This window comes from Leptonotus elevatus, chromosome 6 (genome assembly GCF_054856555.1).
Source record: "Leptonotus elevatus isolate MCC_2025b chromosome 6, RoL_Lele_1.0, whole genome shotgun sequence".
NCBI classification, from domain to species: domain Eukaryota; kingdom Metazoa; phylum Chordata; class Actinopteri; order Syngnathiformes; family Syngnathidae; genus Leptonotus; species Leptonotus elevatus.
This window is the reverse complement of record NC_141244.1, coordinates 13,399,255-13,427,110: the sequence shown is the minus strand read 5'-3', so window position 1 is coordinate 13,427,110 and position 27,856 is coordinate 13,399,255. Positions and strand designations below refer to the sequence as shown.

Below are 27,856 nucleotides of genomic sequence, written 5' to 3'. Positions count from 1 at the left end.
AGTCTCTTTACGTACTTTTGTATGGATTATGTCAATGTAAATGACTTCGCTTGTTTCTTTGGTTACTTCTAATTTGTGGCCAATCAATTTTAATGAGCTAATTATTGCCCCCTTTCCTGTTCTTCTGTAAGTAAAATGTAATCAAACATTCACTTACTAGTCATGATAGATTAAAAAACACACATAGTGTCAATGTTAATCTGTGCTTTAAAAAGAAAAAAGAAAATTGGAAACATATGTGCATAAATACAAAGTTCTTTGTTGGGTCTTTCAGAAAAGAGCAGGTGCAGCTTGAAGCACGTCTGTGGCTTGAGAGTCAAATTTTCCGGAGAACCTAAAAATAAAACAAAACCACCATGCACGCCCCCCCCCCCCCCCCACACACACACACTTTAATCATAACTAATTCATTACTCACAAAAAGAGACTATCATACAAGGCATAAATTGTACACAATTTGTACACAAGTACAAAGTAAAAAAAAGCAACCAAAAAACAAGGATAATATGCAGAGCTCGATTACATTAAGTAGTGGTTTTAATATTTTTATATATTGCACATTTATAAATCATGTGTGTAATATTCAACAAAAAACGTCTTTCGTATTATGAATAGCATATGTGGGTTAAAATAATAAGTGTTGGCCTTTTTTCTTTTGTATAACAGTTCTGAAGAGGTATTGTATTTTTAATGTCTATAAAGTCATTTGAAAATCTTATTGACATGAATACCTTTAGGAATAAAAAATGAAAATAGATGATGCTTATGTTACTAAGTATAAGAAGGTAGTTAAAAAAAAGAAATGAACACTATTCACATTCTCCAGTCGTAATATTTGTAGCATCAAAATTGCAGGATGCGATTTGTCATTTAGACAGTTGGTGTACTTAGCACAAAGATGTACAGTCAAAAACACAGCCACGAATGAAGGTTTGAGGATTCGACAACGGTGGTTCCCAAACGTTTAGAACACCAAGTACCACCTCAAAAAGTACTCTCCAAGAACCAGCATCAAGCACAAGTGTTCTTCAAAAAGAAGACATTTGTCCATTTTTGTAATTTTTTTTTGTTTACATTTTTATTTTTAGGGGATGAGGCTGAATGCAGATATCCAAAAAATGTAAAAAATGACAAAAATGGACATAAGTGTTTTTCACAGGACGGCGGCGCTATTTAATATTATTTTAGCCACTGTAACATTAAAATATTGCAATGAAATATAGGAATGTAAAAAAAAAAAATGTTATTTTTTTTAAATAATGGCTCAAAATGTATTGCACATAAAGGTAAAACAAAAATCGCATGTAAAAAAAAAGTTTTAAAAATCACAGTCCATAATGCAAATCTATTTCACTAAAACCTTAAAAATAATGAAATTGTACTTACAGAGTGATTCTTTTACGTACCTCTAGAGGGAGCTTGTGTACCGCTAGTGATACTATTACCACATTTTTGAGAATTCTTCTTCGACTAAAAATATTTACTCGAGTTACTAATTGCTGCCCAAGTTTGCAGATTGATTGCGTCTTGGAGAAAAAAGACACCAAAACCCCAAATCAAAAATGCTGAGGAGGTAATAATAAATGTATTTTTGTAGAAACCTAAACTAAAGTGAGCGGAATGGGACTATATGATATGTTTTTGGCTGCATGTTTAAAAAGTGTGTTTGCTTTTATAAATCAGCTTCAAGGCTTGCGGACGTAAAGCGTGTTTCGTTTGGAAAATGGCAGATTTCAGCTCATAATTTGCCGGCGCTTTTCATCATAGCCAAAGTCTCCCTAGTGGTGATGAATGACGCCATGACTCAGGCACGCAACCTGATTGCATACCTTTCTGAAGGGCCTCGGTGAAAACCTGCTGCACCTCGGGCGGCATGCGACGTGTGCCACCCAGGCTGCGGACAAGACACAAATCAGTGTGTTGAGGAGGACTACACGATGATGTCACAGACAGGAAATGGCTGGGAAAAAGGCTTGGCACCTCCTGGAATTGGCCGCATCCCCATTGGCTCAGTGGAAAAGCTGGAATAATAAACAGGCAATCAGAAGGCGGCCTGAGCGTACACAAAGGGCCTGCAAAACTTTGCCGATGATAAAATCAGATTTTGGTGGCTCAAAGGCGATGATTATTTGTGGTCGTCGCTTGCCCCGTAAATAGAGGGGCCCTCGAGTAAGTCTAAACGTCAGATCAAACCATTTCAAACATTCCTGTTTATGTTCAATCAAGATGTTATTTATATAAAATATGTGTTTATATACAGTTTCTATCTATACACTTACAGTATAGTACAGTATAGTATAGCATTCAAACTAGTGGAATATATTTATATAGAGTTGGGTCTTTATGGTTAAAACAATCCGTGCTGTGGGAGTCAGGGCGACACATTTCGGCCATCATAAAACGTATACATTATCAACTGAGAAGTAAAAAAAAAAAAAATAATAATAACTTAAGCGCTGTAAATATAAAACAGGGATAGGCAAACTCGGTCCTCGAGGGCCGGAGTCCTGCAGGTTTTGGAGGTTTCTCTCTTCCAACACAAGCTGATTCCAATCAACAGCATCGTTATCAGGTTCATGCGGAGCTTGCTGATGAGCTGGTCATATACCAGCTGTGTTGGAGAAGGGAAACATCCAAAACCTGCATGAAACACATTTCCATCTCATGCGCGAACCGCAGTTAGTTAATTTCTGTTTTCACAATGTGCGTTTCCACCGCCCAAATTTTAATGGGAGTAAGGGGAGCCGCTTCGATTGGTTGGGAGTTGGCTGCGTTCCATCCCGCTTTGGCCCATAATGGTGTAAAAACCAAAACGTACGGTTAGACTAGTACTGTATAGGGCCCTCAGAGTTAATCTTTGAAATACTGACATCTCACATTTTGTAATAATAATAATAATGATAATAATAATAATAATAATAATATACATACAAGCTATGTTACCTCCAACTTACAGAAAGAAAGAAAAAACACAGGAATGACATTGGAGGATTCCACTAAAAATGCTGACTTTATTAGCTTGATTGCTACTCAAATGTGAGCATTGTGAGATCTTGGAGGAAGAAAGACCAAAACATTAATATTGAGTTAAACTAAATAATTTTTTTGCAAGTGTCGAGATTAAATGAAAATAACAAGTATGATGTAGCTGCATGTTCAAATGCACATTTGCTCTTTGAAATCAGTGCAATACGTAACATGCTGATGTGCGATATCCTGCATCCATCCTACAAACGACACGCACATCCTCTTGAGAGTCAATGCATGCAGAAGACAATTTGTCCTTTTATCGCAGCAGAGAGAGAAAGCCGCATTGCCAGGGGGGGATTACAGATACAGCCCGTTCCTGATCCTGTCCCCGAGGGCGCTCGACTCCCGGGGTATTAATCCCATTGCCTTCATTAACCTGGTGGCCCACCAATAGAGCGGCTCACACTGATAATTAATGTGTCATTACCTCCATTTACAAAGATCCCCCTGTTGCTCCGACACCGTTTCAAACACTCTTATCCCGTTAAGTGCATTCCAGGAAGGCAGGATTCTTTTGTGGAATCGAGGCAAGTCAAATTGACCATCAACACCCTGTTCTCGGGCAGACGTTCGGCGCTTCTGGGGAAAGTGCACTACGTGTGAGTTTCCTTGCGTTTTGAAAGAAAGAAAAAAAAAAGTGGTATTAAGATCTAAATACAGTGGAACCTCTGAGGTTGAACGCAATCAGTTACGGGACGCTGGTCGACCTCCTGTTTGGATTTAGAAACGATTTTCCCCACAGGATACAATGGAGATGGAACCACTAATTCTGTTGCAGTAGTTGTTGCTATAGTGAAACCGTTATTAACTTTGCAGTCAACGCATTTTTAACAGCCATACAAATGTAACAAAAAATGTATCTATCTATTATATCATCTATTTAGAGTGGGACCAAATAGACTCCGTTTTAGAGAAGGCTAATATACACTAAAAGAGTCAAACAAAGAATTGAACATATAAATAAAAGTCACTCAAGGGTTGAGGAACGATCTCACGACCTTCAGCTTGGGAGACAGCCGATCTACTCCCTGAGCCATGCAGCCCCTGCTGTGTGTTAGTATATCGCTCGTGTCAGCTGGAATCTTCCCAACTCTAGAGGGACCAAGTAGTTTTATATAGACCAAAACATAGTTTTTGGTCTCTTGGAGATAAGCAAACAGTGGGAGGGACATAGCTCAGGTGGTGGTGTGGCAGTCTACCAAACTGAAGGTTGTGACTCAACCTTTGAGTTACTTTGATTTTTTCCCCAATTCTTTATTTTACTCTTAGTGTATATTAGCCTACTCTAAAACGGAGTCAATCATTACGTTAAGTGACTCTACAGTATGAAAATAGTTAACGAAAACTCCAGATGTTATCTTTTAGTTTTCAAAATAACATAATAAAATAAGTCACGTTATTATGCAGGCATGTATCTGCAAATGTAGACGTAAATAGACTTGAGATAATATTAGCTTACGTTAGCTAGCTACATTAGCATCTGAATAATAGCTTGACCATTATACAACACAGACGTGAGCTGAATTTTCATCAATAAATCAGCGCTGAGAAGAACATCAATGAGTTGTTAAGCAATAATGAGTTATAAGGCTTATAAAGCTGTACTGCTGTGAACGCACTGCTAACAGGAAATGAAATCCGTACACAAACATTGAACATGTTGAATTAAAAGTGCACCATTTATTTTTTTACAACTTCTAGGTATACGTTAACATCTACAAAATGTGTTTTAGTTTTTTGGGGGTAATTTTTTATCGACCCTTCTACAATATGGGGAGCTATTTTGGTACGGTAATAGATTCCACAAACAACTAGTTACAGTGAGGCAGTTTAGACAATAGTGTTAGTAAGTGAATGTCTATGCCCAAAAATATTTTTAGATAACAATTTATTTAAAAGTATTACATTTAGGATTACATCAATGTGTCTGCAATGTAAATATGTTCCTATTTTTATTTCTACTTTTGTAAATGAAGTATGCAAATGCATTTGTGCATGTGTTTGTTTGTGCCCCTCTGACAAAACACCTGGTCACAGAACCCCCCCGAATAAAATTGGTGTAGAACCGCCACTGCTGTCAAGGCATATTTGTTCAAATTCTATATTTTGTTATTTCAAGATCATTCAAATTCAAAGTTCCAATTTGCATGGAAATTGTCAATAGGTTGGTCTGGTCCACATTTTAAAGGCCCACCTTTCACGGAAAGAGATAAATATCAAAGTCTGGATTCAGAACTCTGTGCTCATATATTGGCTGAATGTTCTATAATCACTGAAACTAGGCAAAAGATAAATTATTTGCAACTTTATGCTTTGAGAAGTCTACCTTATGTATGCATGACGTAAACATGCAATGAAGTATGTATGCTGTTGTGTTGATCAAAACCAATGTGGTTTATAGGGTGTCAAATATCCCAGGGCACTGTAGATACACGGAGCTGGCCCGGGGGAGCATAAGAACCGAATCCAACATTCCACAATGAAAACCGACTTCATCAATCATGTTTCCATTGTTTACTGTGGTGACATGTAATAACAAGGCTGGTGTTTGTTGTGTTGCTGGGTTGTAATGTATCACTGAAGAAAACTGTTCTTTTTGACATTCCAGCTGGGGCATCATGGCGACACTCACAACATGACAAAAGACATCAAGAATCATGGCCCATTGACAAGAACGTTTCAGTTTGGTTTTTGCACGGAATGTCTCTGGAACGGACTTAGAATGAAATGACTTTTTGAATACAATACACTGATGTATGCTAGATTCTCTATCATTATACGTACTGTATATGTCATTAAACTGCTGTGTAATGTATAATCATTCATATATAGCAATATTCAATAAATACTCCAAAAACAGTCTGACTGCGCTTTTTTTGCTGAACACTACAGGCAACTGCAAGAGGACGGACGTAAAGCCCTTCTTATCTCCTTGTCATCCGCGTACTCCTCTCAGCCTCCACATAGAAGTCGACCTTAGTGGTAAATCAAGTTCAAAGAGGGTGACTTGTGTTTGGCAGATAGTTTTACATGAGGGCAGTTGGAGAGAAGCATGTTTGGTCAACCTCTGCCTCCATTTCTCTTTGATTCGGAATGTTCTCTGACCCCTGAGAGAGCAACACTAACCCACTCGGACGCACTTGATAAGCCACTTAATGACTTAACAATCTTGAAAATCATTAAAGACTGAAAACAACACCAAAACAAAAGGAAATTATTTACAGTGCACGCTTAAGAATAGTAATGTTTTTTGTAGAGGATTTTCCATACTTTTACACACTGACGTAAAAATAATCCGTACTCTAAAAACAGTTGGGTCAGACTAAAAAATAACCCAACTACGGGTCAAAAATGGACTGATCCTCAACTTGGGTCAATGTGACCCTACTTTGAGTCAAAAATGTGATTATTTTGTATAAAACAACCCAGAAAGTTGGGTCAAATTGATCCATAAAGTGGATCGGCCCATTTTTGATTGGGTTACTTTTGACCCAACTATTTTTAGAGTGCATAGTCACAAGTTGGCAATCTCTTGTCCATGAGGTTCAATTTACGAACTTATTCTTCTTCTTCTTCTTCTTCTTTTTGCATTCTTTATCTATGTACTAGGAGTGTGCCAAAAAATCGATTCTCACAAGAATCGCGATTCTCATTTAGTACGATTCAGAATCGATTTTAAATGTCCCAAAATAAAAAATAAAAAAAATATTTCATACTGTCTTGCCTTTGTCTGTGTGTACCTTTATTTGGAGCACTGTTCATGTTGTACCCGATTTGGCCATTTAGGGGCAGTGTGGTTCCACACAGTTTAATACACTGTTAAGTTAGTTGTAGCCACATTAGAGAGTAGAAGGAAAAAGGCACGATCAAGTTATTCCAATAAAAGTTGTTTTTTTGCAGTGTAGAGCCATTTTTTTGAGTAGCGCGCTAACTCGCATTAGCGAGTCAGACTGGAGTAGATCATTACAATTCCTTGCACAAATCAAGCAAAATCAGTGTCAATCAAATCATTCTGAACCAAAAATCGTTTTTATTCGAAAATCGATTCTGAATCTAATCGCAGAGCCAAAAAATCGGAATTGAATCAAATCGTGAGACATTCAAAGATTCCCACCCCTACTATGTACAGTATGTGTCGATTTTAAATTGACATATGTATGCAAAGGGACACAAAAGAATGCAAATGAAGGTCCACACACTATGTGTCTCCGCACGAATGTGGATTGTGCTCACAAAAGGCGGGACGCTGTCATTATATGACACATCTGTGTCGCGCCTACTTTTGCATGAGCAAGTGTACTGCCAACTTTGGAATTTGGTGTGTAATGCAAAGAGAAGGGTGCACAGACACCTGTTATTGCCGTGTAAGGTTTGCATTCATTCACAATTTACCATAGCATGAAGATCATATGAAATAAATACTGCAGCCGGTAAACTATAATGATCACAAAATGTCCTCAATTTATTGCGGAATAATTTTGATGCCACAATGCCCACCTGGAGTCACAGTGAGATGATGAATGTGATGTCATGATTTTTCATTGTTGCTTTGATTGAATTCACAGGCACCAGAAAACTGATGTTGAGATTAATTGAAAGTGATTGCTAATGCGTCATTCTGGTTAAGTTTGGCCACAAAAACACTTGGCTTGGCTTAAAGTTGTCAAAACTCAGTCTTGAAAAATGGAACATAACGTAACTCAAATGGACTCAAACACCCTCTTTTATTGGCCTCGTCTACCACCCATATTGACCATCAAACAGGGAAAAGCTCACGACCAGTGAGGTTGTAAAAGCACGGAACCTAAACAAATCATTTCTGCGCTTCAGTACTGTCTGCCTCCTAATTTATCACATGGCACCCCAACTGCTTTCTTAGGAGCTTACTCCCCATCTTCAAAACCAGCCTGCTGGTATTGGTAACTGCAGTACTAATGCTGCATTCGAGGATAGTCGGACTTTTCCGAGTTCAAACCAGGAAGTGCGTACGGAAATTCCACTTGCGAAGTCGGAGGGAAAAAAAGGGCCCCGACTTCAGGACGGATTGCAAGTGACGTCGCTCTACAACGGCGACCCCTTTGGAAACACAGACCGTGAATGGCAAAACACAATTTTAATTTACTCGAGTTTAAACTAGATAGCTTTCTTCATTCATTAATATTCAACATAACTTCACGTAACACAACGTACATGACAGTATGCCGCTATCTCCCTACAATTATTATAACAAATTATACGGTGAACTACTGCACTGTATGGAATGCTTATGAAATAAGATAAAAACAATAAATGAAGCTAAATTATGAGAAGTTTGCCGGAGGCCTAAATGACTTTTGAGGACCAAAATACAAACAATTTATCACTATCCGCCATTTTGGTTGATTACTTTCGCCTCGAACGCTTTCAGGTCGGAAAGGGGAAACTCGGATATATCTGATTTCCGACCATCCTCGAATGCAGCATCAAGTTAAGCAAGTTACTGTGACAAAAGCCAAGCAAGGCGGGTCATGTCTTGGTCTTAGTGGGGTCATTCGCAATCACAAGAGTTTTTTTTATGGTCCTAATATCGCCTACATATTGCCAATTTCTTTATTGTCTTCTCAATTGAATACACAACTAATATGAATCTTTAAAGTTGATCCAAAACAAGATTCCATCCTTGGTTCTCCCTCCATGATATTTGCTTCATGAGGTGGCCTCTGTACTCTATTTTATAGCAATGGCAGTTGCCATACAAAATATAACTCTTCGCACAAAAAAGCCGAATGGCACACTTTCTTGTAGACAATGTCAAATGTAAACAGGCAAGACGTGTCACGTCATGTAGTTCAAGTCTGAAGTCGAATCGCTCATAAATTTGATCAAAGTAAGTCCCAAGTCCTCAAATTAGCATCTTAAAGGGAAACTAAATACAACGATTTTCCATTCAACATATTTTATGTGCCCGGACTAAGTCTAAACACAGTATTCTGGTTAATATTGTGTTTGCAGACTAATCAATTCCTTTTGTGGCAAATACCACCTTCAGCTGTCAACTGAAATGGATGTCAAACTGCCTTTGGGCTCGCATTGCGAATGTCACAGCTCATCATTTGTGTTTGGTCACGTAACCAAACTTTCGCTAGTTACAACGGAGCCCAGTTTCTACCCCCAACGAATATCTTTGCAAAGACGGAATTGTTGCTACAGCTGCGCAATGTAATGAATCAAAAATGTTGTGGTTACAAAGATAATAATTTGCACTTGTGATTGATTGGCCCAAGATTCAACAAGTGTACCTAATGTTGTGGCTCGTAGCATGCATTTGGTCCTTTTTAAACGTGCAACTAGATAGTTCTCATTTCGGAGATTTGACGAGTTGATTGATACACAAGAGATCGCAGGCAGAGAAACAGAAGAGATTTGTTTTCGTTTTGTCCAAACATCCAATCAATTTTGTCAAGTTGGGAATTGACCTAAAACTCATGCATGAAGTATGCATGAATGATTGGTGTAGATTTATTTTCGTTTTATCATCCTCAAATTGAATATCCAAAATATCAAAAGCTTGTTGATTATTTAATTAATCAAACTAGTGTTTATTATTTTATGGGCAGAGGCAAGTAAGAGGACAGAAAGGAGTCTACTTTTTTAACCGGGGGAAAAAAAAATCAGCGCAAAAACGTCTGAATAGTGTTCTGCTGTTTTTGAAACAGCCTCCAAAATCCAAAAGCTAAGAAATACACATGTTGCATTAATTTTCCACAGTCTACGTCTCAACTCTATTGGAAGCCCTTCAGGGAAAACAGAAAATGTGTTTATTTTGTGTTACAAGCGTATTATCGCGTTAAGAGCATGATTAATGTATTGTAATTGGATTGCTTTTATGTGGACAAAGCTTAAGTGTCACTCCGACGTTGGTGGAGGTTTTTTTGCGGAGGGGTAAATAGAATTAAAAGTCTCATTTCGGCCTGTAACTTTGCATGAAAAGTGGCGATACATCACAGAGGCTATTTGCTTTAACCTTGACACAAAGAGTGAAACACCAGCAAAAGTTGTTGACTGTTAACTTAAGCAAGCAGATCCAGAAACAAAACTAATTTGTACCAAAGTATTCATCATTCGTCTGCAGGGCGCTATTCATACTATATGTTGTTTTAGTGCGTTTCTCTGACCTTTGACACTTGGCCCAGAGAGATGCAAATCCCCAAAGAACATAATGGCTCCCTTCCTGTGTAAAAACGAGGCCGTAAAGGACGATAATTAGGGTTGTCATGGCGACAGGGTCCAGCAAGCTGATGGTGCCACAATCGCTCAGAGAACTTCAAACGCTATCAAAGCTCCAGTACAACAGTTCTGGTTTGAATTAGCGGCAGACTTCCACGGCTGCGCTTTAAATTCAAGATCAATATGGAGGAGCCCCTACCAAAAAAAAAGACTGACGAGGGCCCATGCTAGAGTTCTGGTCCAGACAGACCCAGGGTTCTGGATTTCATTAGAGACAATTATCTTATCTGTTTCATCTCACTGCTGCCCCAAAGGTTGGCGGGCGGACCAGCGGGCTCTTTGCAGTTTGAGAAGGCCCGCAGTCAGCCGGAGGCCTGTGGATGGGGTCCTTCAAACACTCGTGCCCCTGCTGCTAGTGATCAAATATTTTCATGCTTTTGTGAATAGATTTTCTTCTTTCAACCCCACAGGACACTAAAAACACAACATGGCTGCTGTGGATATTCTGGGATGTTGAATATTTTAAGAGAATTTGGGCCATTGTTGTTAGTTTTGCTCGCAGTCGAAGCCGCATGAGCGTGTCTGCACGTCTGTCGGGTTTCTTGACGCTGTTCTTTATCAGTGCACAGTGCGCGCCACTGTTATCGGTCAACACTGCAGTTACATTTGGGAGCATTTAAATAACACTCTAACCTGGAAACGGCTAAAAATCGTTTTGGAGCCTGCTAATGCAAACATGTAAAAACGGGTCCTGTTATGGATGCTAAAATACATTTCCATGTAAATGACAAAGCCATTCACAAGAGAGAGAGAGATTTTTTTTTCTAGAATAGTAGTCATTATTATAATGATCATTAAAGTTTTTTATAGAATTAGTTGTGGATTAAAACACAATATATTTGTGAAACCCTGTAAACAGGTTTGTGAAAGTCAAATTAAAACAAACAAGTCTAATAGCATAATGCTAACATATAATGTAAAATTCCATTGACCGGCTAGCAGGAATGACCACAAATGTTAGCAAATTATTAGCGCTCAGACTCGCACCAAAAATCCGCATTTGCTCTTCATATCGACATTAGGCACCGAATGACCAAATCAACTCAAATGGGTTCATCAATGTACTTTTACTGAAAAACACGTCATAGTCCAACAAATGGAAAATCCAATTAGATCAAAATGGTAAATGGAGTGCACTTACATAGCAATTTATATTGATCATGTGTTTACAAAGTTGATGCAGAGCAGATGCACGGGAAAGTTAGCCTTTTGAGTTTAAAATAATTTATTTTAACCTCCATAATCCCATTTTAAATCCATCTGAGTTGCTACTACTACTAGCCTTATCCTAACAAGCGCTAAACTAATTCCTCTATCAGATCCGGCGTCCAAGTTTTGACACTCCCTTTCGTTTAATGCTAGCGTGATGTTAGCCATTACAAGGACAGCCGTGGCCGAGGTGTGTAGGTACCAGATCCAGGTGTTCGCCGGCCCAAAAAACATGCCCATAATGACTTCAAAATGACACGCGTATGCAGCTTTCACGCATGTCCACTCCCCCCACGTAGATACGGCAGCCATAGAGAGACGTGCCAGCCAAATATTGCTCCTTAACTGTCAATTGGCTACTCAATTTGAGTCATCACTGATTCATACACAGCCCTAGTAATTATAAACCTTCAAATAACTGCTGGTTCACTGTAATGTATTTTAACTTTGCATACCATTGAAATTATTGATCCACGAAAATATCTGACTGCTATCTGAACGCCTGCTGCTGCTGAATCAAGGCAGATGAATCACCCTCTCATCTGGAAATGTTCAAAAGTGGCTTTGACATTAGAGCAGAAGATACAATTTTGGCAATCAGGTAAGCTACACTGCCACAGTTTAAGCTCAGACTCGAACGGCTTGCTCAGTGGATGATGCCCAGCCTGGTCGGATGAGAGTCGGGGGGGGGGGGGGGGGGGGGGGGTGGAGGTAAAAAAGCAGAGAGGGACATGAGGCCCAGGACTCGGAGCCTGAAATTGAGAAGGCTCCTCATCAAGGGTTAGGGATCATGGAGCTAGACTTCCCTTCATCAACGCCAAGCTGGGAAATGCAGAGGACAGCAGGGGTCAGCACATCGCCCGCTGTGCACCCGTTACCATGGCAACCAACCCCAGAGCCAAAGAAAATAGATGACAAGTACAATAATATGAGGTGTAATCACGAAGATCACTTGACTGCAGGGTTTGCAGTGTCGACTCTCAAGGCTCCAAACTCCCCCCCCCCTACCCCTGCCCCTCTCCCCCAAAAAGTACTTTCAGGAAAAATGAGTCAGTGTGGTGGTGGATTTCGTCCACGCTTCCAGAAAGCAGGAAACCTTGAGGGACATGCTTGGGAGACTCTCCACGAGCAGCCTTTGAGAGATTCCAGTCCACTTCCACAGTGAGATATTTATTTTCCGGTTCTTTGTACTGGGTGCCCTACAGATGGAATCTCGGATGCTCTTTAAGGGGAAATTTTATGACTTATTAACCGTCAACAGTTCATAACCTCAGAGGAGCTATTTAACGTTCTCCTGTGGTCGCACCAGTGAAGTCCTTGTTTGATTTGGACTGGAAAGACATTTGAGTGTTTTCGCTCCACACCCTGCCCACAAACGCAACATACAAAAAAAAGAAAAAACAAGCTTTAATCAGCTTTGACATCAGAGCAAGATAAGGATAAGGTGCTCAGTATGACACATGATTTCCAAACTGAACTCAATACAACAATGCAACTTTTAACTAACATTGCAATTCTTCTTTTAGCATGAATGTTATATTGGGGCTGGTGGAATGGTGTTGGCGGTGTCACTAAATCATTTATCACCAGCCAAAAACAACCATGATGAATAATTGAGTCCAGATGTAGCTGGTTCTTGCAAGATAGCAAGGTTCATTTCCTGTCTGTGCTTTGTAAGACAACCTATTACACCTCCCAGACAGCTGCCGGCAACACAGGCCCAGCCTGAACATCAACACTCCTCAGGTGTCAGCGTAGCAAGCACTCAGCACACACAACTTTTATCTGCTATACTGAAACCCATTCACACAAACACTATTTACCTTCTTCACTTCATTATCTCTCTACATGGAGCTGACTGTGTACGTTCGCCACAACGTTTACCACAAAGGAGTCACCTTAGTGAAGGTGGAGAGACTGAAGTCCGGACTGCTAACGTTAGCATCTAACACGTTATCAACGCTAAGCTGTTATTGATTAACATTTGACATAATTGCTAAAGTTTCTCTTTCGACTTGTGTGGCAGGTAATGATGGTAAATTATTCAACCGCCTTAGGCAACTTTAAAATTTGAGAGTGTTTTATAAGTTTAACGTATTATTATTACACTGGTACACTCTACATTCAGATTTTTTCACAAGTATCAGATTTTTCATGCAGTGTGAACGGTAAAATTCCCGATTTTTTTCACACCAGACCTGGGCCTTTTTCGTATGTGGATATAAATGTATGCGATGTGTCTGCACGCATCCGATTCATACGTCATCAAAAGCCTGATATGCGCACTGCGCGGGCGGGAGAGAGTGCTTGGAAGGGAGACTGTGAATATATGCAAAGCTGTTTCGAGTAACAGTGTTAAATTTGTATTTGTCTTTAATTTGATCACACTTGAAACATGAAGCATAAAGGGCATTGCACCCTGCAGTGTGAACGTAGCCTTAGTTTACTGTGAAACTTTACACAACACAGAACATGAACGACCGCTAGCGTAATGCTAATGCACATTGCAAAGTACTATAGACGGGCTAACGGAACTAGCATCAACACGGTGGTAATCAGAAACTTTTTGACAACTTATGTAAGTAAATCGTAGCAACACATGCAAACTGAGAATAATGGCTAATATCACATCTTAGTTGTGACAGTCTTGTGTTTTTGGTCATAAAATCTACTTGTAGTATGTCTAAGTATGTTACTACCAATTGGTGGCCAATGCACGCACACCAGAATAAGTGGCACAATGCCAATTGATTTGTCACACATTGGGTTACGTTGTTTATGAATTGCAGTATTTAAATAAAGCTGCCTTGCCATGTTTAATTTATTACAATCTATTTAATGATGTTATTCTGTACTTTTATTTAGCACACTACTGAATAATGCTGTTATTCTCTATAAAAGCACATTATACATGTTTTTGTTGGTGTTTTTTTGGGGGGGCGCTAGAACGGAATAATGGCATATCCATTCATTTCAATGGGCAAAGATGATTTGATCGAAAAGACGGATTGTATAGTATGGATTGTATAGTATTTAACCTTTATTTTTTACGTACAACATGCTCATAGTAAAACGTATCAGTTTACATTTATGAATGCAATTTGCAGTATTTTACTTGCAAACGGCATTCTTACATAAACTGATGCGGTCATCAGTCAAAGTGGCAGGTTCATTTCATTGCTTCATAACTGTAATCAAATGTAACTTAAATAGTTTCTTACATCTCATACACATACACTTGCGCCCAGTAGCAGTTGCTTTGTTTATTTTACATGCTAAAAGATGTGGAAGGTAATAACTCTGAGGCTGCCTTAAAAGCATTCTCTTCCGGGCCCTTGGGCTCCATGTGGAAGTCATTAGGCCCTCCATGCAGGTGACTGACACTGAGTGACCGCTCCTCGCGAGACATACGTGCGATAATGAAGCACAGTTTCCTGGTTAACTTTATATTATTTGGTTAAAATAGGCAAATTATGATTTATTTATTTTTTTATGCTCAAAATGTCACAGTAACCAGGTATATAATGAACCATAACTGGTGAATATTATGGCAACTTTGGAACTTTTCTGAGTCCTTTTGTAGTATGACAAAATTGCTTATGCTCAGATTTAAATTGAGTGACACTGACCTACATATCTGCAGGTGGGAGCATTGCAAAAGCTGTTCAAACTGAATTTAGTTTTTCATTCTGTGTTGAAAAGGGCATCCATCAAATTCTGCATTAAGCGTATGCCAGCTTTCAAACGCATAAACATGAAGGGGAATGGGTTTCTGTGGACATAATTAATCTGGAAATGGATGTCAGGATTGTTTGGAGGAAAAGGTAAATAGTGAAGTGGAATGAAGTGGCCTTCTGACTTTAATGTTGTGTTTACGCTGTAATTAGTCTTTTCAGAATGAGCCTGCTGACAGAGGGCCTGAGACTGTGTGGCATGATAGAATAAACTATAAACAGCCCCTGCCTGAAGGATCCTTCAATGCTCATAAACTAAGACGCCTTCCACAAACTACCGCCTCTCATTTTCCAAATGGGTGGTCTGACTTTTCCTCGTCTTGCTAACCTCTTCCTTCCACTTGTTTGTTCTTCTGTTTATGCTACTCATTCCACTCACTTATGCACATTTGCATTTTCCCTCCGCTTTTCTCCCTCCCCCGATTTGACCTTCAAGGTATAAACTCCTGTCCATCTAAAATGAAAGTGGGTCTGAGTTTTGAGTTCCATCTCACCGCAGGCCCCCTGCACTGCACTCCTCAAATATAGGCGTTGAGGGGGTCCGGTTTGGTGGCCTCAACATTGCATCTCTGCTTTTTGCAGGTGATATGGTGCTGTTGGCTTCTTCCAGCTGTGATCTTCAACTCTCACTGGAGTGTGAAGCGGTCGGGATGAAGATCAGCACCTCCAAATCCGAGACCATGGTCCTCAGTTGGAAAAGGGTGGAGTGCCGGGGATAAGATCCTGCCCCAAGTGGAGGAGTTCAAGTATCTTGGAGTCTTGTTCATGAGTGAGGGTAGCTTGGAGCGGGAGATCTACAGGCGGATCGGTGCAGCGTCTGCAGTGAGGCAGTATCGGTCCGTTGTGGTGAAGAAGGAGCTGAGTCACGCAAACCCCTCCACCATGAGAAGGTGATGACTGACGGAGGAGTCGTCACTAACACATTGTCAGGAAATCAAGTTCATTCACTAAAGACATTACAAAAAGTACTTAACTAACTAACTAACACTGTATTATACAGTGCCTGTTGCCAGTGTTTAGCGGCAGCTCCAGCGTTAGCGCCTAGCAGCATTAGCGGCTAGCAGCTAGCTGCTAAACATGTGCCCATTAAGGCTGGCGAGAACTGTCGGATAACATTTCAAAGGCAATTTAACAGACAAAAATGACTGCACAATTTGATGCTGACAGCCTGACACAGTTGCCCTTCCTACTAAACACTTTTTAACAAGCCAGGCTTACTCAAATGTGCTGTTTTCGCTGGCAAAATCGCAACTGAGGTTCTGACGTCATTTCATTTAATAAACTGAAATCTATGGGGAGAGATTTGCCTAAAATCTCACTTACTAATCTTTCTAGAGGAAAATAATAATAATGTTAAAGTAGTAATAATGAGAAATAAATGCGAGAGACCTTTGTAGTATTTGTAAACATCTCACCGGTTTTCTCGGTTTTCCGCAGTACTATGAGGTGAGTAGAGCCATAAACTACAGCCCGCATGTGTTGTGTCACTCCAGTGTCCACCTGAGCAAACAGGACAAGGAGGATTGGGAGGGAGGAGGACTGGGGCCAGACCAGCGGAGAAAGAATTGGTGAGGTATAGGTCCAACCGAGTGACAGCCTATGTATAATAACATTAGTCTTCCTCCTTCAGGACACAACTCTCTTCAGTTTTTTCTCTTGGTCTTTTTCTTGCATGGTATTGCCTCCAATAGCAACACATTCCTGTCATGCCTCACTGCTGTTCCCTGTTTAGAATTCTCATCACAAACGGCATTACACGCACGGGCTGGAGCTGCCTGGAGCACCCGCCAGGGAGAGACCATGGACCCTAAAGTTGTCCAAAGCCTGCAGCAGGAAGATGAAGGCGCTCCAACAGTCATCCTCACATTCAGACTTTTTCTAATAACATGCAGCAATGAGTAATGCTTGAATTGTCCATAATAGGAAGACAATGTTTTTTGAAGGGTGAGTAAGCGATGACCTCGCTTTTTTTTCATTCTGACACTAAACTGTCTTGATATCAAAACTGTCTTTGGTATACTGGGATGGATGCGCCCCTCTGATTTCCAAGTGGACCATTTATGATTATAAAGTGGAGCTGCCTCTCAGGATACCACATCTTTATGGAAAGCAGACCTGCTCCATTCTCCAGGCGCTCTTTCAAGTCGGTCCAAATGCGGCACCAGAGGACCGGAGCAGCCGTCACTCATCATCTGCTCTGGATATCGTTGACCGACACTAGAGCGTGTTAAAGAACAGAAGGTTACAACACAGTGTTACCTGTGCACACAGTATTCTGAACTCTTAAGGGGAAAGTGGTCAGCAACAGTCACTCATCTGCTGATTCCAGACTGGAACAAGCCATAACTTCAAAGTCATGACTTGATTTCAGTGATTTTCCTCTTAGACCCCTCCCAAAATCCCACATAGCAAGAGACTCTTTTCTAATGACAAAAGAAAATACATTTTCTAATTTGCTAACCAATCATTGCGCATAATGGGGGTGCTTTGAAAATCTGCTACCAATTTATTTAGCTCCATTGACTATCAAGGAGGTCTTAGAATACACTTCAATATGGACACCCTTTCCAACGAGACTTTCTGTTGTAATTTTCTAAACCGCTTATCCTTACACACTACAGTACTCATTTCAATTAAAACTGGTTTATAAGTCTATTCCACTTTACAACTGTAGAGGGAGTCCTGTAGCAGTACTGTTTACTAGCCCAAGAGTGACTATTCTTAAATTGCACACGTAAATAATGTAAACACACTCAAGCACTGGCGGTTTACGACAAAGATCATTGAGAGAAAATCACACAAATTAAAGCAGGCTGGCTAAATTCATGTGACAAGTTCCCGCTTCCGCTCCTGGCACAAAACAGCCCTGTTCTGGTCATGGCACATTAACACACGGCCAGTTGAGGTGACATGCAGTACCAGGATTGATCTGTCGTTGACCTGAGTTCACCACAATGTGTTGCCATATGTACTGTACTGCAGATGATTTGTCAGATTAACCAATGAAACGCTTGGGAATGTGTGCCCATCTGGTGGGGTAACACATTCTTATATATTACAGTTGTCATGTGATGGAAGGCCAACAACATGCCTCCACTGTGCTTTCGTAGCAATGCGGATCTAGCTGTCACCCTGCTGTTTTCCCCTAACAGGAAATTGTATAGTTTATTCCTAATTATAGGTTGTGTGGATTATACAGTAACACATTTAGCATATATTGGCTTCTGAAATGCAAAAAACGGAACCTATTACAGTCCTTCTGGATTCCACTGTGACTGTGTTTAGCAAAGTAAAGCAAAGCCTGGACTATGTATACATCCTAGTATAACATTGATCTAAAATGGTGTGCCTCTAGCAAGTTTTAAGTTGTTAAAATTCTAAAATGTTATATTGACAATTTCCCACAATGATAACGTAAGTGTAGCAACAATAAAATTAACTTAGCATTCATATTAAGATGAACAAACAGTAATGAAGACTATTTGGAAATGTCCACAAATGTGTTTATTTCTTGAGTGTGGTGAAGGTTAGATAAGCACTACATTCAGCACTATGGGCTGAAAAATTAAATAAACCAAATTAAAATGCAGAGTGTCTTATGTTCATCCTCTTTCGGTTATGTGCTCCTGCTTTGTGTGTTGAAGCTCTTCTTTCCAAATGAAAGGGTCGCTGATAAAGCTTTGTGACATTGCATGGATTACGTAAAATATTTTTACATGCTGAGTTTTCGAAGGTTTTGAGAAGAACAAGGTTATCAAAAGAAACAACTGATGTCACTGTAATATACATACCAGGCCAGCAGGTGGTGAAGTCACTTTATAAGAAACTAAAATATCATGCACAACAAGAATTTGTTGTCATGCATGGGTCTTATCCGAAAACTCTCTATACTGTACAATTGTGTTTCCTCAATAAAAAAGTTTGACCTTTCGGTAGCTGGCTTCGGTGTTCATTTGATGGAAGTGTAGCCTACACTTGAGAAGAATCAGTACAGTCAGTGTCAATCCAATTTTTAAAAAGTCAAACATGACCAGATTAAGGTGTTTATCTGCATGGGTTTTCTGTAACGTGTGTAAACATGATGACTTCAGAAGAAAAAAAAGTTCAGTGTAAACAGGATCTCTGAGTATAATAATATGCTAACGTTATAGCACTCAGCTGATGTTTGTCCAACTATTAACCACATTTTGGCCAAAGAGTCTACCATTTATTATGATTATGTTCTCTCTTCTTATGACACTCTTGAGTCTTGCCATTAGAGCCGTTAGCTTTATCAATTTGGTAGTTTGAGAGCAAATTCTTCTGCTCCTTAGAGTACATTTCTCAAAATGTCGCAGTAAATTTAAACACCCGGCCAGGCCACCCATCACACACATCAGGCATTTCGTGCACTGCAGTGCGTTTGACATAATTTGGAAACTAAACAGATGAGCAAACATGGCGGCGGCAACATTAATGGAGCTTGAAACCCTGATTTCCCAGCATTGGAGACCCGCTACTGAGTTCAAGCAACACGTGTCTCATGTAGGCACACACAGATGTTCCCTAAGAGTTTCTGCCATTAGCGTGTAGCGTGACATACAATCAACTCGCTTGAGAATTTCTTTCAGGTCTTTGTAGGGTGACTAAACGACGTCCTCTTTTGGGAGGACAGACCATTTTCTTACATCCTGTTCGGGCGTCCAGGGTTTTTTATAAATTCATGAAAATGCCTGGTTGGCATTGCGTGACTAATAGATGGTGAAATACAAGTGCCTTTTTTTTTTTTTGTGAATTTGATCACCCTACTTAAGGGTCTCTCTTTCCCAAGTGATAACAAGATAGCCATTAAATCATCATACATCTTTTCATGTAAATATCATACATCTTGGTTTGACACTTGAGTTAATGTGAATAGATAAACTTGTCTGGTCTCTAAAGTACAGTTTTGGACTTCAATGTTGTGCTGGTCTGAGCTCTTTTCTATTGCGTTCCTTCCGACTCTGTCCTTTATTTGCAGTTTGGGACAACGGAGCTAGCAGCTAACAGAAGTAGCCTATAGGAATTAGTCAAATGATTGTTTCTTATGAATTCGGCAACAATGTGCTGAGGAAAAAAACTTTGTTTCAAAATTTTGTTTCATATTGATGTACCCGCTAGCTAGTTAAAATGTTATGAGGGTTGCTAAAGAATCACAAACTATGGTCTATTTTTGTGGTTTTATTGGAAGCAAAGGAAAGCAAACAAGGCATAATACTATGGTTGTCAACTTACTGGGGAAATTGGATCATTTCAGAGGTTTTAATGTCATGAAAATTCAAAACTGTCCTGAAATTTTTTAAAAGCTAGCTGAAAGCTAGCTAAAATAGCTAACATTATTGGCTGTTTTGTTGCATATCATTTGGCGCACTATGTACATTACACATGGCTAATTCCAATAGTCCACGGTCACAACCCGCAACTGGCAAAAGGAACAGTTCCGAGCTGGACCTCCTCATGGTCTGCTTGCATGTAGCGGCGGAAGAAATCTTGTTTCTCGCAAGCCCTCGGGATGTCATTTCAGCCAGCAGTGCAGTCAGGCAACACTTACAAGCACAGCTTGTCCAACCATTTGGAGAGCGGCAGACTAGTTTTATAGTCTCTGTACTGGACGGCGTGAGGGAAGTAAATGCATATAAAAGTGCCCGGTCCCTGCAATCAAAGCAAAGAGCCGGCAAGCCTGCGATGCCAGAGCCGCAGTGATGGTGATTCTCACAGACACGAGAGGCCAAGTTTGTCCGCCCTGCTCCCTCAATGGCGCAGTTGCATCGCATGATTCCTCAGTATCGGTCGGGTCAATCAGTGGCTGAGAGAGAACAGTTCCTAAAACCGGAGGGTCTTTGAACCCAGCAGGGACAACTCCCCCAGGTCTCTTATCTCATTAAACTTGAAAAGGTATATTAATCCTTGAAAGGCTAAGATAACAGTAACGTTGACACCAGTCAAGGAGACTGACAGTATTATCAACGCTATCTCCAAGGGGTCATCAGTGTTTTATCAAGGAAGACAGGAGGAAAAGTTACGGATTTCTTTCTCTGGTCCTAAAAATATGCTTTTCAACTTCCCTAAAGATGTTTTGTTTATATATTTTCTATACCAAGATTTCTTTTTGAAAAATATTTGTAAAAATAATCACTACCAAGCCCCATTTCAAAACAGACTGAAATACTTTATTGCAACCAGCAGAGGCACTGTTGATTACATTTTAGATATAAACACCAGGGCTGTGTCCGAACATACACCCTACTCCCTATATTGTGCCCTACGGACCCACACTACCCACAATGCACTCTGAAAAGTAATGAACATCGGGTTGATATAGACCACAATACATTGCGAGTATGAAAAAAAAACATCAAAGCGATGGATTAATATATACTACAGAAATAATTTGTTTTAGTTGAAAATATGTACAACAAAGGAAATAAAGTACAGTTTTAAAACATTTTCATTCACAATAAACAGTCTGAGATTTATGCGTCGTAACAGTTACGGTGGTCACGTGATATGCGACGAGGAGAAAGTAGTGAGCTGGCTGTCCGAATCGTCCAACAGAATGAGGGCACTTCATATTAGGCCACTATATAGTGTGGGGCTATGTAGTGAATGAGGGGTTAGGGGATAAAGGTGGACATTCGGACACAGCCCAGATGTCTCATGACATAATCTGCAACGTTTTACCATTGATCGGCCATTTTAGGACAGGGGACTGCTCTGGTTTGCTGTGCTCTAGTCGGTGGTAAGTTGGATAATTGACTCACTTAAATACTCGTAACTCGCTGAATTCTTGACAGATTTAAAAACAGATTGGTTTATTAAATACCTTATTAACGTGGCTATGATTCAAGCTGAATTTCTATTTATTTATCTAAAAAAAATTTTTTTTTAAACGGGAAACAGTTGTTTGTGTTATATCTAACAACAAAATCAGTCGAGAATTTGGGAGAGTTGAGCAATCTACACTTATTTTAAAGTCCGTGCTCCATTGACTGTAATGTTATGAGTGATCGAGCAACACTGTCCCAAGATGGCCGTCCGGTGCGCATGTTTCTTCTCATTGGCTAACAGCGCGGACGAGACATCGAGTGTATATATGTATGACTATAGCTATGTGAAGTTGAGCTGCAATGTGGACTTCCGCTTATACAGTGGTACCTCGGAGTTTGAACATAATTCGTTCCTGCGAAGTGTTCAAAATCCGAATTGTTCAACCTCCAAAACATTTTTTTCCCATAGGAAATAACGTAAATGCAATTAATCCGTTCCCAAGCTCCAAAAACAAAAAAATCCTATTTTTATTTATCTTTATGTTTTTTACATTTACAGTACATTACAGTGTTTAAACAATAAAAATACCTTACCTTACCTGTTGTGGTGTGATGGCATCAGTGGATGAAAAATGATATGTTAATGCTAGCTTTAGTTCAGTGCTGAGTTTGTGTATTTTACATTGGGCATATTGTTAGACTACTAAGCGATCCTTGCGTGCGCTGTTTAACGTCAGGCACGTTGTTGAACAGCTAAGGGGGGTCTTCGTGCCAGTATTTACAGAAGTAGCCACGGTAGTTACAACTTTGCGATAATCTCCTTCCAAATTCCACTGTGGTTCGTAGCACTTTATGCTTTTCTTTGCTGTTGTCTTTCTTTGGGCCCATGGCGAAGAAAATTGTCGTGGAGAAATCAAAATGCACTCGCGAGTATGGAGCACCTGCGAGAGCATTCACAATCTGACTGGAAATGAGCAGTGCATCGTCTCAACTACTGCAACTACTGTTCGAACTCCAAAAATGAGTTTAAACTCCGAGACATTTTTTACTCAGATTTTTTGATTGAAGTCCGAATTGTACGAGTTCCGAGACGATCAAAAGAAGCTCAAAAGATTCCGAGATAAGAGATTCTCCGATCGCCAAAGATCAAGTTGTCATTTTCAATGCTTTCTCCTCTGTGTCCGATAAATATTTGTTTTTCATTCACATTCCTTTTGTGAAAATAAAACATTTCAAAGCGTTTGCTGAAGTCCATTTCCACATTCTACAGTACATGCAGCCTCCAATGAATTAATCTTGTAAGGTTTACGATTTAATGGCAAATGGCTGCCAATAAAGAACAAAACTTTGGCCTTTGGACAGGCCAACGCATCGCGGGCCACAAACATTCAGTCAGCTTTCGGCAGCACACCCATCTGACATCAGCCCACATCCCTCCTTCCTTTCTTTCTTTTTTTTTTTCACGCCAGGACACGAAACACTCTCGTCCGCTGGCTGCTAGTGCTGCACTGTCTCACGTCTCCAGCGCAGTTTAACAGCACATGGAAAGAAAAACACCACGTTGTACCACTCGATGCCAGATTCATGCAAATCTCAAGGCGCACGCTAGAAAGCTGGACATTTTCCTTTGCTGCTCTAAACTGTCTGTCATCGTCAACATTGGTCGGCAGGAGTTGGCAGAGTGTACTCACTGAATACATGTCTTTACTCATTTATCTCTGAATTATGAGGGCACGCTCATATGTGATGTCAAACTCTTAGGCTAGCATATATTGAGACTTGTGGATAATTGAGCATTACCACAGAATATGTGGTGAATTCTGTTTGATCGTCTGTGGATGCTGCTCCTACCGTCTGCATATGATTGACAACCATCAAACTGTGAATGGATGAAACACTAAATCCGGGTTGGGCAAACATTTGACTTTGAAAAAGGACAGATGGGTGAGGTCAGTCATAAATTCGGTCAATAACAATGGAAATTATCGCAGGCATAGGGTCAAAACCACCAATGTAACAGTTCGGTAAATTTCATATTTTTTTCCGCAAATCAATACCGTTGGTCAGTCCACGTGTGTGTGCGTGTGTGCGTTTTTTTTTTTACAATTATTGACCAATCTCAAGTGTTGAAAATGGCTTTCACGCTTTGACTATGCAAAGTTAATAGCCAAAGAAATGCGCTGTTAATTTTTGTTCTCTTGAAAAGTGGAGGTACAAGGATTCCATCCAACGCCAGCGATATGTAAAATCTGTTACTTAAATAATAAAATATTTTAATTTTGTTTGTTATATTTGAAATTAGTTCAAATAATTTTCAACCAATTATTTTAGAAAATAATTTTTAGTTAATCAGTGTCTAAAATAGTTTATTTAAATAATTCAATAATTTATCATGTTATATCTAAATTACAATTTAATTCAGTTGTCACTAATTAATTATTTAATAAAATACTTTTTTTTAATGTTTACATCAAATATAGAAAAATAATTTATTTTAATAATTAATTAATTACATTATTTGAATAATCTATCATCTATCTATCTATAATTAATTAATTAATGATACAATTATGTAATTAATTAAATGAATAAATGTTAAATGCATACTCGATACCAAAAGTCAATGCACACCTGTTCAAATTTGGGGTCTTTGCGATAAATAAAATAAGAACAAGATCAATCATTTTGAAACTTTTTCCACCATAAATGTGACCTATAAAATGTAAAACTCAATCAGGAAAAAGAAAGAAAGAAATATTTTCGAGAGGGGAAGTAAATACAAACTTAGATAATGTGGTAGCACCAGTGTGTACAACATCCTTGAAAATGGAGGTATGGCTGTAGTCAGAATTAACCAATCACATTAAAACTCATGTTAAATGGGATTTTGCACACAACTGTCCCTATTTAAAGTGCCTCTGTACAGTGAGGCTACATTCAAAATTTGCTCACAGTGTTAGAACTCACACTCATATACTGACAGCTGAGGCCAGAGCTTCAAATCATGGAAAGTGGATCTTTTCTAAGACTTGACCGAAAAAGACACCTACATTTGAAATTTACCTTTAACTCAATACAGCCTGTAACTCGCATTAAACATGATTCAGGCGACAAGAAAGCACACAAGGCCAGATTTTTCTCAAGAAACGCCCACATTTTAGGGTTGCTCCAGCCAGAGTGCCTATCTGGCATCAAGACGCATAAATGACGTGATGTGAAAAATTGCCTATGTGGGACTTTTCCCTCCAACATAAGTGGTAGAATGGGGACCTGAAAAGCGTTGTTTATATGGGTCTTCAAACTTGATTTAGGATGACGACCTCTGATTGGTTAAACGATGTCAATCATTCAAAACCAGTGACACTAGGGTTACATTTGGGACCACGACGAAGTTTATCACAAAATACAATTTAGTCTTCAATGAACCAAATATGCATATTATTATACGTTTGTTTTGGAATGAGGCAAAAAGCAAAGTGAGTGTAAGATCCGAACCTAAAGCCTCTTGACTACTCACCGTGCTGTCCCATTATTAAAATAAGATGCAAAATAAGCAGGATCGGGGCCTTTCCTCAGTAGTTAGGTTTGTGTTTCTAGTTTGGACTTAAAGCTGATGTATGCTTCAGTGGTCTTTACATTGGCATGTGTCCTGCCTCATTACATCAAAATGTGCAATGTTTAAGGGAGCTTGGGGTTTGCATCAAAGAGAAGGAGAAAAAAAAAATCTTGGTGATGAAGCCAATGGTGTAAAACTTAAACGTAAAATTCAACTTAATTTGTCATTTGCAAACAAGAGAACTGTCATCCTGTGGCACGGAGCTTGAATTGTAGTCTGCAGTCAAGCCGATCTCCAACCTTGTGGTCCTCAGGGCCCAGAGAAACATTCCACGTCTCTCTTTTGAGCGTACTGGATTCATTTTTGGAGTCAATCAATCAGTCGTCTCCAATGACGACCACAAAACGACCGCGTTGTGGCTGCGGGTCATCAGTCCAATTAGTCGTGATGGAAGTGTGAAGGGGCCAAAACGCTGAAACCTTCTCAAATTCAACACTCGGCAACATCATCCCCTACGGAGGGCTTCAAAGGCGAGCGTACGTCATGGATAGAACGTTAGGAAGCAAGCCTGACGTGTGCGGTTGACGCGATTAGCTTTGATTTGTGTCAGTAAGATGAAATCAAAACTGCTTGTTTCACTCAAGCCACTCAAACTCCTTTGTTCAAATCCGGGATGTGATGTGCAGTTAGCCAGCTAGAAAATACATCTTCATGGACGCTTTAGCGCCTCATTGTTGGCCACTATATATGTATGTATGACTTAAGCTAGAATAGGACTTTAGGATGGCGTGGGCGTTTTAGAGTCAGCTTGAACTTGTGCGCATATCACAGAGAAGTCAGAAATGCAAAAAAAAAACGTCTAACTTGATAGCTAGCATCGAGATATGGGCTTCACGCTGGTGTTGTCATAGCGTGGATTTGCTCCGTGACGGCCCGATGGGATGTATTCCAGCCACCAGGGGCTTTAAGCGGACGCATTTTTATGACTAAAATGTGTAGGCAAACATCAATAACAATCATCCATACAAATCATAGAAGCATTTTTACTTGTTAGGGCAAAACCACAAATACCCCCCCCACCACAGCATCGACAACTTCACAGAAGAATAAGTAACTATGTGCAGCTAACCAGAAGCTAATGCTGTTAGCAAACGCTAATCTGAGCATTTAGCAAAATTCACTGTAGCTCTGCTTACCTTTTGGCATCAATTTGATAGCAGGGGTATCACAGCTGTGGGGGGATGTGTGTGTTTCTCCATAATATTCACTCTGGAAGATAGTGGTTTGTTTTAAAGAATCTAGTAGTCAGGCAGCTGTAGCTTAAAAGTGTTGCTCGCTTGTAGCATGTCTGTTACATAACAGTGGGCCAGAAGCGCACAACGGCTCGCCCACAGTTGTGATATTTTCAGAAATATCAGCATGAGATTTTCTTGGTTATTTTCACACATGGTGTCAATTTTCCGAAATATATCCGGTTTAATCATTCACTCTCAAAGACGCCATCTTAAAGTAGCTCATTTTCTTCAGCAATGTCGGATCCTGAGGTTTAAAAAAATAATAAAAAATGATGGCATGTATAGCATCTCAGGCCAACACCACTCGCTAAGTGTGCTGTGAAATTGCTAAAGCTATGTTTGAGAGTATGTGCACAAGTCATACATCAGCTCACCTTATCTTGCCTGGACTAATGCTGCCACAATCTGCCCTGCTCAGTCACTTCAAACGGAGCATTTGGAGAGCTTCTTAAGCCCCCTGTAAAGACTTGACATAGATGCCTGGAAATAAAGAGCTGCCTTAGCGTGGGAAAAGCCCATCTGAGAAGGTTTGTGTCAAATTGAACTGACTTTTACAGGGGAACATCCAAAGTTGAGGGTCCCATAAGATGGAGTTTGTACAAATGTGCCTCAAAAGTCAAATTTCAATGATATGGAATTCAAGAGCATCCAACGCAGGTGTTCTTACATTTTGGTCCAAGGAACCAGCCATAATCCAAAAACAATAATTTTTGGAAGGTCTCAACTAAATATTCATGACTTATAAAATATAAAAACTTGAATTATGTGATGCATCACGATCATATCAGAGCTTTTAGTTGGCTCAAGCTAAGGTACAGAGAAGTATAATATTTATGTGTGTTTTGGCATGCCTGTCCTCATATGTGGTATGCACTTTTTAAAAATATGACTTTTTTTTGTAAATTAATATGTGGACCCCAAGTTATAGCACTTTAGAAAGGGACCTGTGCTAACAGGAAAGTCAGGTTTAGAAGGTAAAAA

General features: G+C 39.7%; 1 long non-coding RNA gene across 1 annotated transcript; it reads right to left on the bottom strand.

The window, feature by feature from the left end:
* Positions 1-463: 463 nt before the first annotated feature.
* Positions 464-26,920, bottom strand: LOC147172089 (uncharacterized). Its single transcript, XR_015095453.1, has 3 exons — positions 26,777-26,920; positions 1,981-2,021; positions 464-1,894 (listed from the first exon to the last, which is right to left on the bottom strand). It is a non-coding gene; the product is annotated as an uncharacterized LOC147172089 (long non-coding RNA).
* Positions 26,921-27,856: the final 936 nt, after the last annotated feature.